Source organism: Pyrus communis, unplaced genomic scaffold (genome assembly GCF_963583255.1).
Source record: "Pyrus communis unplaced genomic scaffold, drPyrComm1.1 SCAFFOLD_23, whole genome shotgun sequence".
Lineage (NCBI taxonomy): Eukaryota > Viridiplantae > Streptophyta > Magnoliopsida > Rosales > Rosaceae > Pyrus > Pyrus communis.
The window spans coordinates 104,228-115,259 of NW_026908888.1; the positions used below are offsets into that span (position 1 = coordinate 104,228).

General features: G+C 39.5%; 1 long non-coding RNA gene across 2 annotated transcripts; it reads left to right on the plus strand.

Moving 5' to 3' along the window:
• Positions 1–3,239: 3,239 nt before the first annotated feature.
• On the plus strand, positions 3,240–4,793 carry LOC137724269 (uncharacterized). 2 transcript variants are annotated; one of them, XR_011067335.1, is made up of 3 exons: positions 3,240–4,162; positions 4,270–4,372; positions 4,456–4,793. It is a non-coding gene; the product is annotated as an uncharacterized lncRNA (long non-coding RNA). The 2 variants fall into 2 exon arrangements; XR_011067336.1 differs by having other exon boundaries at positions 4,270–4,335.
• Positions 4,794–11,032: the final 6,239 nt, after the last annotated feature.

The following is an 11,032-nucleotide window of genomic DNA, read 5'->3' on the forward strand; positions in this document are numbered from 1 at the left end:
TGTTCATGAGGTTGAGTAGATCACGTTGGTGTATTCACACACCCCTTTTAAGCATTGTATGAGAAGGTTTTACCTAGTTTGGGTTATGTGCTTTAAATTAATGTTTTTATAGTTGTTTCGCATATAGGTGAGACCTATCCCGAGGACGAGCGCAGTCACTTAAGGCAAGGGGGTTACGACCCTTCTACATACCAGTGAGTGGGCTTTTGGTTTTCCGTATATACCTATATACTTGTGTTTTTCCCAGAAAGTGAAATGAAGCGTCTATACAGAATTTGCACAAATCTTCAAACCAGGTACTAGGAAAAATATAGATTTCTTGATTTCACAATTGTATTATGAAAAACCAATTAACTGGTTTTGATGCATTCTTCTCTGTAGTATGTTTGCCTGTTTAATTATGCATTAGTAGTTGCATATATATATATATATATATATGTTTGGTGCTGCGGACGCACAGGTAAGTGTCAGGTAAGTTATGGTTTATGTTTATGTTTAGTAGTGAATTAAGATGCATAGAGAGCTCATAACCTGCACCCCCAGTGTTAGTGCTCCCGCCCAGAGTAGGGCACAGTCCTTCACGTGATGTTCACCTCCCGCACCACATGCTCATCTTGGATCTAAGTTAGGTGCATAGTCTTGTCGTACAGACCACTATAGGTGGTTCCGCCTCGTAGGTGACCCGCAATTATTCGCCCAACCTTCACATGATCGTAGCACTTGAGCGTATTTATTTACACCCAGTCCTGTCATACAGACCACTGTAGGTGGTTCCAACTCGTGTGCAGGTATAGTTAGTGAGTTGTGGATTTGAGCTCTAGATTCAGCTATACAGGTCACGTTAGGTGACTCCAGCTGACAGATTACATGGCATTGATTGACATTACCTGAGTACTTGCATTTTGGTTAGAGGCATTCGACATGGCATATTTCTGAGCATGTTTTATATATATTCCGTATATTCTATTTTCTGGGAAACTATACAGGTTTTATGGCGAGGGGTTAGAACTTTTGTTATTGAAATGATTTTGAAAAGCTTTGTTTTTGCCCACTCACGCTTTCTGTTTTGCGCCCCTCCAGGTTCTAGTTTGGATAGCTCTGTTGGTGGCTCTCGAGGGATTCTTGGCATATCTGACAGATTACCACCAGAGTAAGACCACCTCTGGGTGTGTTTATTTAGCGTTTGTTCCCCGAATTGCACAAGGTCTTCCGTGCTCTAAATATTGTTTTTTACACTAACGCTTGCACTTGTATGTTATTTACTCAGTGTATGGTTTGGTTTTTATTTTTTTCGTACTTTTGTTATTATTCTTAGCTTCCGCACTGTGCACATGGTTACGTCACCTTCATGTGACGGCCAGCATGCCCTGATCTCGGTCGGGGTGTGTCAATCCTAATCTTTTCCTACCTTAATTCCAGCTTCAAAGATGACTCATTTTCACATTAAATCACCTAAATATCAGGTTCTAGAAGCCCTATTTTCGTGCCCTAAGTTTATGTCACATGTAACCTTTCTAGAAGTTCTAGAATCTGCCACAAGGACCATTCCTTGTCCTCCTTGGAATATGATTAAAAGTGTCCTTGTTCTTTGGTGATTTGGAGTCCTAATTCCTCTCCTTTTCAGCCCAATTTCGTGCCTTCCCTTCACCCTATAAATAGATGATGTCGCAGCACTCATAAACCACCACCCTCTACCACAATTTCACACCACACCATCCACCACACCTCAAGAGCCTAAATTCACACAAATCCCCATTATGCGCAGCAAGGAAGGAAGGAGGAGCCACTTGGAGTGTTTCTAGGTGTATTCTATCTTTGTTTTTAATGTTTAAGTTTAATTATCTTTGTTTTGCAACATGAGGAGCTAAACTCGTTTTAGCTAGAGGAGATTTTGAAACCATGATTATATTTGCAATATGAATTGATTACTTTCAGTTGTGATTTCATAAATCGTGAATATAATTTACTTAACTGTTTGATTAAGAACTTATTCTTGTGTGTTCATTAAGAGGGCCCGCTTAGTTTGCATGCATGAATTTGATGCTAAAATATAAGGGAGTTTCACCTAATCGTTATGAACTTATATTTATAAGTAGTGGAGGTTGCTAGTCACGATTATGTTAAGTAAATTCTTGACAGGAGTATCATGTTGTTCATAGTTACGAATGCCTTGTCAATGCTTATGATTTTCACAAAGCTTAATGATCTTTGATTGTATCTCTATTATGATGTTCATGTAGGGAACTATTGAAGAATAATTTGGTTGCCGATGCGTATTCCATCCAATTCAATGACTTAAGGAAAATCTGAGGGTTAATTAGTGCTGTTCACAGTTAATCTGGAGTGTTGAGGTTCATGGTTTATTGGAAAAGCAACTAGAAATCAATTTGTATGCAAGTGTGTCATGTGTGGAAAAGGACCCTCTTGCTAGCTTATCACCCAAATCATCCTTAAGTGTCTAGTTTGAGTCTATTTGATTATTTTGTGCTGTTTTGAGTCTTTTTAGTTTGTTTTGAGTTGTTAGAGTCTAGTTTTCTGTTTTTGAGTATAATTTAGTGTTTTAGAGTTTAATTTGAGTAGATTAGCATCCTTTCTAATCCCCGGCCTAAAACGATCCTTACTTTCATATACTACAATCATAGGGTTTTAATTTGAGTGTTAGAATATTTCACATCAGAATCGGCGAAAGGCTTCTTCTTCTTCTTCTTCTACTTCAGGAGGGTTGGGGGTTGATGGGTTTTCAATTATTTTTTTTTTTGGTTAAATCACGCAGGGAAGAAGAAGATCGGGAAAGAGAGAAGGGGGGAGGGGTGGATGGGACGAAACTTTTCTTTATTATTTTAATATTTAAAAATATTAAATGATTTTTTTTTAGTTTTTCTTAATATTTTTTTAATTTTTTAATAGAAAGTAGGGTCTAGATCAAATCACTTCAGCATTTAACTGACAAATTAACGGCAGGCTAATGGAAGGTATAACATTGGCACAAATTCGTAAGATAAGGTATGACATTGTCAATTTTAAAAGATGAAGTATGAAAGTGTCGTGACACTAATAGTTGAGGTAATTTTTTGTACTTTACCCTAAATATTAATTGCAACAAAAAATTAGAAAAAAAACAAGACAAAATACAATAAATGCGAGTTGGATAGGAAGGAAAGAGTTGTCCAAGTGAGAAATTGCAGGAGGATTAATTGCCCTACCTGGCCTGGGACTAGAGCAATGCCAATGGAAAAAGTAGTAGCATTTGTGGTTTGTTGGTCCATTCTGAGCTGAGCACTTATAGTAGTAGCACTTGTACAGAGAGCACAGCAGGAGAAGGAGCTATGATTGTCGCCGTTGGTCAGCCCTTAACTTTGTGGCGGCCCCGTGGGTCAGCCCTAAACCCCGTGGCTGGAGAGCAGTGTCAAGGGAAAATGATGCCGCATCTGTTTACAAAAAGAGTCGTAGCATGAGAGTTAGAGTAAGACCGGCGCAATCACTTCTTTCAGAGGCCAGACCAGCAATACCTGCGGTGAACTTGCAGATCTATCGAGGCGGCAGTGATCGAACGGACGACCTTCGGGCGGAGGCAAGGGCCCTGGCACGTGCTGCAAATGCTTCCATTTACAGCCCCGAATTGCTGGTGGGCAAGTACGGCTCTCGCCCAGTCAAGGTTTTTATTCAATTTCTCCTTTCTTTCTTTGGTTTTTGATTGAATTATTATGTTTTTTTTTTGTTGTTAAAGATTGAATTATTATGTTGTTATTGTTTGTTTGGTTTTTTTATATTGAATTAGCGTATACTGTTATGTTGTTTGGTGGTAAATTAAATAAGGTTATTCGGAGGACTCTTGAAATTCTGATATCGCTGGGTTCAATTGGGTTAAAGCTGTTGGTGGACCAAAGGAATGACGTGATCGATGAGAATCTGGAGGAGCTCTCTGAGCTTCAGGATGCTTTGCCCACTTTTCCAGATGCAGAAGCATTTTCCTGCATCGAAAGGGAGTTGGAACTGCCACTCAACTCCTTTTTCTCATGCATTTCTCCATCCCCAATTGTGGCAGCTAGTTTAGGTCAAGTCTACAAAGCTCATCTCAAGTATTCTGGGCTGGTTGTTGTTGTCAAGGTGCAACGTCCGGGCATTGAAGAAGCTATAGGACTTGACTTCTATCTCATAAGAGGTCTAGGATTTTTCATAAATAAATATGTTGACGTCATAACCACTGATGTTATAGCACTTATTGATGAATTTGCACACAGAGTTTATCAAGAGCTTAACTGTGTGCAGGTCAGTCTTCCCATCGACAATCACTGACATGCTTGCCTTTGTTGCTAGTCATTAACTGCCATGAGAGTATGAATGCTTTGCTCCTGACTCTACAATACATGATGTAACTACACGCAATTTCTACAACTTCATATTTTGTATAAGATTCTTTTAGGTTTCCATGTTAATTTTGACAGGTGCCTGCAGGAGGGACAAAATGCGAGGAGGTTTAAGAAATTGTATGCTGACAAGGCAAAGGTTATGGTCCCAGACATTTTCTGGGATTATACCAGCAGAAAAGTGTTGATAATGGAGTGGGTGGATGGAGTCAAGTTAAACGAGCAAGCTGCAATTGAGAGACAAGGGTTGCAAGTATTGGATCTTCTGAACACTAGCATACAGTGCAGCCTCAGACAACTACTTGAGTATGGATATTTTCATGCAGATCCCCATCCTGGTAATCTCTTGGCAACACCTGATGGAAAACTTGCGTTTCTTGATTTTGGAATGATGAATGAGACACCAGAAGAAGCTAGATTTGATATCATCGGTGTAAACACGAATTTTCCTGAAACAAGAATACGTGTACAAAATAATATTTTGTATTAATGATTTTGGGGTTACAATCTCTTTGTAATTTGATCCTCTGATTCTATCTTCGTAGGGTGTAGGTTTGTGGATGAGCTGTTGATCCAAAGGGCCGTCGCGGCTTGATCTAGGGTTGAACAGTTGACGAATGGATCTTCAAGGGCTGTTGGGCTTGATCTTGAAGAATGCGTGTATGGGTTCGTTGATTTTTTGTTAATCCAAAGGGCCGTTGGGGCTTGATCTTAGGATGAACAGATGATGAACGATGAACACTTTCTTCAAGGGCCATCAGGCCTTGATCTTGAAGGTTGAGGGAAGTTTCTTCAAGGGCTGTCGGGGCTTGATCTTTAAGGAGGATTTTGACGAAGTACGAAGAGGGTTTTACTGATCCTTTGGGATTTGCTTGAGAGCTTTAGAGTTTCAAAGCTTCAAGGTTTTGGTGTGATGTAAATTCCTCCTCTTTTCTCTTGATGGAGAAGCCTATTTATAGGCTTTGAGAGTGAATCACCACCATCCATTTTTTTGGTGAAGTGAGTGGATGTTGTAGGTGAAATAAGTGGAGTTGGTAGGTGAAGTAAATGTGTAATGTAGGTGAAATGAATGGAGTTTGTAGGTGAAATGAACGTGTGATGTAGGTGAAATGAATAAATGTTGTAATTTTAATGCATTGGTTAACATTTATTTCACTGAAATTTCGGTGTCTACAAATGCCCCCACTTCAAGGCGCGTCGTATACATGTGCTTGTCAGGTGTAGAAGATGCGTTTTGAAGTCCCTTAATGTAGATGTCGATCTAAGGGCCATCGGGGCTTGATCTTGAATTCGACTGGAAGATTCTCTGGTTTCCTCCAATCGTTGATTTTCCACAGGCTTAATCTTGAACTGGGCTGGAGGTTGTTTTTTGGTCTCCTCCAAAGGTCTGAACTTACTCCTTTTATTTGGAGTTGAATTTGATTCAAGGGTGGTGAACACTTGATTTTGAATCAGAGTTGTGATTTCTTCAAGGGCCATCGAGGCTTGATCTTGAATGAAAATATGACCACGAGCTGTTTCAGGATTCAGACACATGGCAGGCAAGCATGAGGTGGAGGTGATGACCTGTTTCTTTGTTCAATCTTTCCAATTCATATTGAAGAGGGTTAGGGGATGAATTAGCACGTGCAGTTGTTGCATTTGCTGACGATCCACAAGATTGATATTTCATTGTCACTCATCGTAGCTGTTCTCCAAGCACATGTGGTATTTTCTCTGGAAGTGTATCAACTATTGAAGACGAATACTCAAGAGCAACGCTAGGTAAGCAATCAGGGAATAGGTTCCAGGCAGTCGGTTCTAGATCGGAAAGCTGATTCCATGTGCCGACTGATTGCTCTCTTTCTCGTTGCCCTGCAGGTAAGAACAAGGACAAAGGAAAGGACATGGAGAAAGCATGATATGAGATACTTTTGCTTTTGAAGAAGTATTGGTGATTTAATGGCGTCGCACGGCGAGGCTTTGCTCTTTGGTGACGGTGCCAGCGGAGGGTTGTTGAGGCTTCTCGAGCTCTTTGATCAGAACAATGATGTCGAGCTTGGATTTGACTTAAACTCCTCTGTCTGGATTATGCAGTTCTGCAGGGGAGGGCGTCGTGCTACAGTGATTTGTTCCAGCTCCTTGTACTGCATTCTTCTCTGCTTGTTTCTTTTTACATAGCCGAGGTGGTGCGCAACCCTTTGCCTTTAAATGGTCTTTCAGAGCATCACTTCTCAGCGATTCATTCATGCTTGTCAGCTTCAGTGTAAAGAGCTGACATCCTGCCACCTGTCCTGAAGTATTCGCTGAGGGAATTAGCATGATATGAGATACCTTTGCTTTCGCCCCTGATGATATGAGATACTTTTGCTTTCCAAGAAGCAGCGGATGAATCAGCACATATATTTGTTGCGCTTGTCTCCACATGCTTCGATCTACCGTTTCCTCCTGCCTCATCCGTTCTCCAGGCATCTGGTATCTTCTTTGGGGGTACATCAATAGTTAAAGATGAGTACTTGAGAGCAGTGCTGGGTAAGCGATCAGGGAAGGGGTTCCAGGCAGTCGGTTCCAAACGGGAAGCTTGATTCCAAGCGCCGACTGATCGCTATCTCTCTTTTTATCTTGCAGGGAAGAACAAGAACAAAGGAAAGGACGAGGAAAAGGCATGCAATGAGATATTCTTGCTTTTGACCCTAATGATATGAGATACGTTTACTCTTGAAGACTTGGTTGAATAGGTGTTTTCAGGGAAGAAGAAAACTGAGCATATTGAGGGGTTTGGTTGCAGCTGCATTCTTGGCCAAGAAGAATAGTCATGCGTTTTTGGATGTATGCCTTGCCATGAATGTTGACATACATAGGGATTTTAATAGCAGGTCGTGGTGTGGGTGCAGCTTTGTCACCCACGCTTGTCGGCAAAAGTGTGGTAGTTGGGATAGTGAACTCCACGCGTTTTCAACTTTGTCAGAGATCTTTGACAAAGTTGCACGCGTTATCTGAAAAGTTGAGATTGCGTTTGAAAAGCGTTGACGAACTTTACGCAGGAAAATCCGGCTTTTAGGATTTGAAGAGTGGTGTCTCTTCGATTGTTTTTTTGAATTGGTGGTTTTGTTGCCTCTCCTTTAATAGAGGTATCGATCACATCCAACATGCACACTTTGAAGATTGCTTGTTCGTGAAAATCGTCTCCGGTGTATTTTTTTTTTTTTTTAAGATTTTACTTCATCCCACCCTTTTCTTTTAACATCTTTGAAAATGGCTAACCCATCTAATATTTGCTTAGATTTGAGTCTCAGCGGTGATACAGGTGCGCCGCATCAGGGTAATATATGGTGCCCATCTTTCTTATCTTCTAATGGCGCTCTTACAGGTGTAGACTCTGTGATGAGGGATGCAACAACGGCTACGGTAGTAGCTAGGAACCTCCTTACTCCTAGAGATAATAGGCTGCTTTCAAGACGGTCCGATGAGTTGGCCGTTCAAGAGTCCTTAGCTCTTAGTGTTCAGTGTGCGGGTGATGCGAGATTTACTTGACACTCAAATTAAACCCTCGTTTGACAATTGTAGTAGAATGGATAAGTGAGGGATCGTTCTAGACCGGGGATTAGGAGGGCTTGCTAAAACCTTCTAAATTGACTTAAAAACATAAAAACTAAATTAAAATACTCTTAACAAGACTACTATGACTCAGAATGGCTTTGAAAAACTCAAATTGTCTAAAACAATCAAATTGACTCAAATAGAAGCTAGAACTTGATTTAGACGAATTTGCAAGTGTTTATGACTCCAAAAGCTTAAAGATACAAAAATAAAACAAATACGAATGATTAAGACTCAACGAAATATGGGGGAAATGTGCTTGTACGATATTAAATTAAAAAGACAGAATATAATTAAAGGCAAAATGTAAATATGAATGTGATGAAAATATGGATGATGGAATAGCCAAGGGGTTCTTCTCCACACATGTTACACTTGCATACAAAATTGATTCTCAGTTGGTCTTTCGATAAGTTGTGAAACTCAATGCTCCAAGTTAATTAGATCCGCTTAGATTAAATTTCCGATTTCCCTAAATTCGTTGGATTGAATGGAATACGCATTACAACCAAATTATTCTTAATCAAAGTCCCTAACTATGGAATACGCATGATAGAGACATTCAACAAAGATCATTAAGTTCAACGGAAATCATAAACATCGACGAGGCATTCGTTACTATGGAATACGCATGAAACTTATGCCAAGAATTCGTTTAACGCGATTGTTTATAAGCAACCTCCACTACTTGTGAATATAAGTTCATAACGATTAGGTGAAATTCACTTATATTCTAGCGTCATATTTATGCATGAAAATTAAGCTTGCAATCTCAATGAACATACATAAATAAGTTATCAATCAAACAGTTAAACGAATTGAATCCACAACTTATGAAATTCCAACCAAACGTAATCAATTCAAATTGCAAATATAAACATAGTTTCGAATCACCCCCTAGCTAAAGGGGGTTTAGTTCCTCATAACCTTGAAATCAAAGAAACAACTAAACATTCCAACAACTCAAACTTGAATTGTATGAACGTTTAGGCACTCTTCTCTTCCTCTTCGTTGTGGCACAAGGTCTAAGGAGATGTTAAGGGCTTTAGGTGTATGTGGAATGGAGTAGGGAGTGGTTGGAGATGGAAGAGTGAAGAGAAAATATGCAGAAAATGAAGTGGGACTCACGGCAATGGAATGGGTTTGTTGCTTGGTGTTTGTAACTGAAAATGTGTATGGAAGAGTGAATGAATTGTGGAAGAATGGATGCTTATTTATAGGTGAAATGGGGGAACATGGCAGCTAGGAGGGAATGTGGCTGCATGTTTGAATTATTAAAGGATGCATGTGGGTTGAAATGAAAGGGAAATGCATGTGCAAAGCTGGAAATGCATGTGAAGATGTTGGAAATGGAATGAAACTCACGGCAATAGTGTAATGGTGCTGAAAATGCATGTTTGTGCATGTGATTTGAAGTGATTATTGTTTGGAAATGAATGTGAAGGCATGTGAAAGCTGGAAATGCATGTGAAGATGTTGGAAATGGAATGAAACTCACGGCAATAGTGTAATGGTGCATGTGTTGGCTGTTTTGTTTGTTGGTTAAAGCTTGTGTTTGCATGTGAATGTTGTTTGTGTGAAGTGTGTGTGAATGCATGTGGATTAAAGAGTGAATGCATGTGTTGAATGATTTCTTGGTGAGGGAATGCATGTGCAAATGCATGTGGAATGTGGCTGAAAATGAAAGGAGGAGTGCAATGGAATGTGCACGGCAATAATGTGTGTTTGTGCATGTGGGTGAATGTGCATGTGTTTTAGGTTGTAATGTGTAGATAATTATGAGTATGATAAATGATAAGTGTATGATATGTTGAGTGATATGTTGAGTGGTAAGTGAATGATAAGATAAGTGATAAGTGAATGATATGTTGAGTGATAAATGAATGATATGTTGAGTGATAAGATAAGTGGTTATTGATATGTAGATGAATGAATGATATGATAAGTAATAAATGAATGATATGTGGTGATGATAAGATAAGTGTATGATATGATAAGTGGTGAATGAAGGAGTGGAATGTTGGAATGTTATGCACGACTAAGGATATAGGAAAGGTTTAAATATCCTAAAACTAAAGGGAACAAGGTTCCAACACTTTGGTCTTCAATTAGGTTTTCAATTTCGTCCAACACTTTGGCTCCAAGCATAAGCTATCCATCCTTAGCCCAAAAGTGCTCCAAAAGTCTCCAAAATGCATCTTTTTGCTCCTTTAGCCCTTTCGGCCTATAAACACACGAAAATAGCTTAAAGTACTAAAATAACTAAAGAAACATAACGTAAATGCACGAGAACAAGCCATTTAAGTCGCATGAATATGCTCCTATCAGCGGGCTCTGTGTCCAACATGGGCCAACGCCTCCTTGCTCGAACCCGTCAAGTTGAATCATTGACGGCTGAGGTGGAAAATCTTAGATAAGAGATCAGACAGCTTAAGCGTGAGAATAGAGATTTGCACATGCTTGCAACTAATTATTCGACGAGCATGAAGAGGAAGCTTGATCAGCTACAAGAATCTGAAGGTCGGATTCAAAGTGACCATTAGAGGTTCGTGGCTTTCTTCCAAAGGCACCTTTTGCCTTCGTCATCTAGCGTTCAACCAAGTATTGAGGCTTCGAATAATCTATCTAGCGTTCAACCAAGTATTGAGGCTTCGAATAATCTATCTTCAATGCCTCCCGTTCTTGGGGTTTTGCCAAGTAGTGGGCTTCACGTGAGCAACCTTTGTGAAGGCTCCCTCTTTTTTGTTTTTGTTTTTTTTTTTTTTTTTTTGTTTTTTTTTTTGTATGCATTTTTAATTTCTCGGAGATATCAATGGACATGCTTTATTTCATTTAGCGTTTCGTGCTAAATACAGATAAAAAACATAGATGTGATACTTTTTTTTTCTTATATATATATATATATATATATATATATATATATTTATCATACTTTTCCAAGGTGGTGCCGTGCACCATCCTTCTTATTTTCTTCTTTGCAATAATTCTGTCGCCACCACCTCTTTTCCTTTTCCTCCCTGACTTGCTAACAGTAGCTTGCAATTGTGAGTGGTTTCAGCTTTTTGGCATTGTGAGAGCCGAATGCC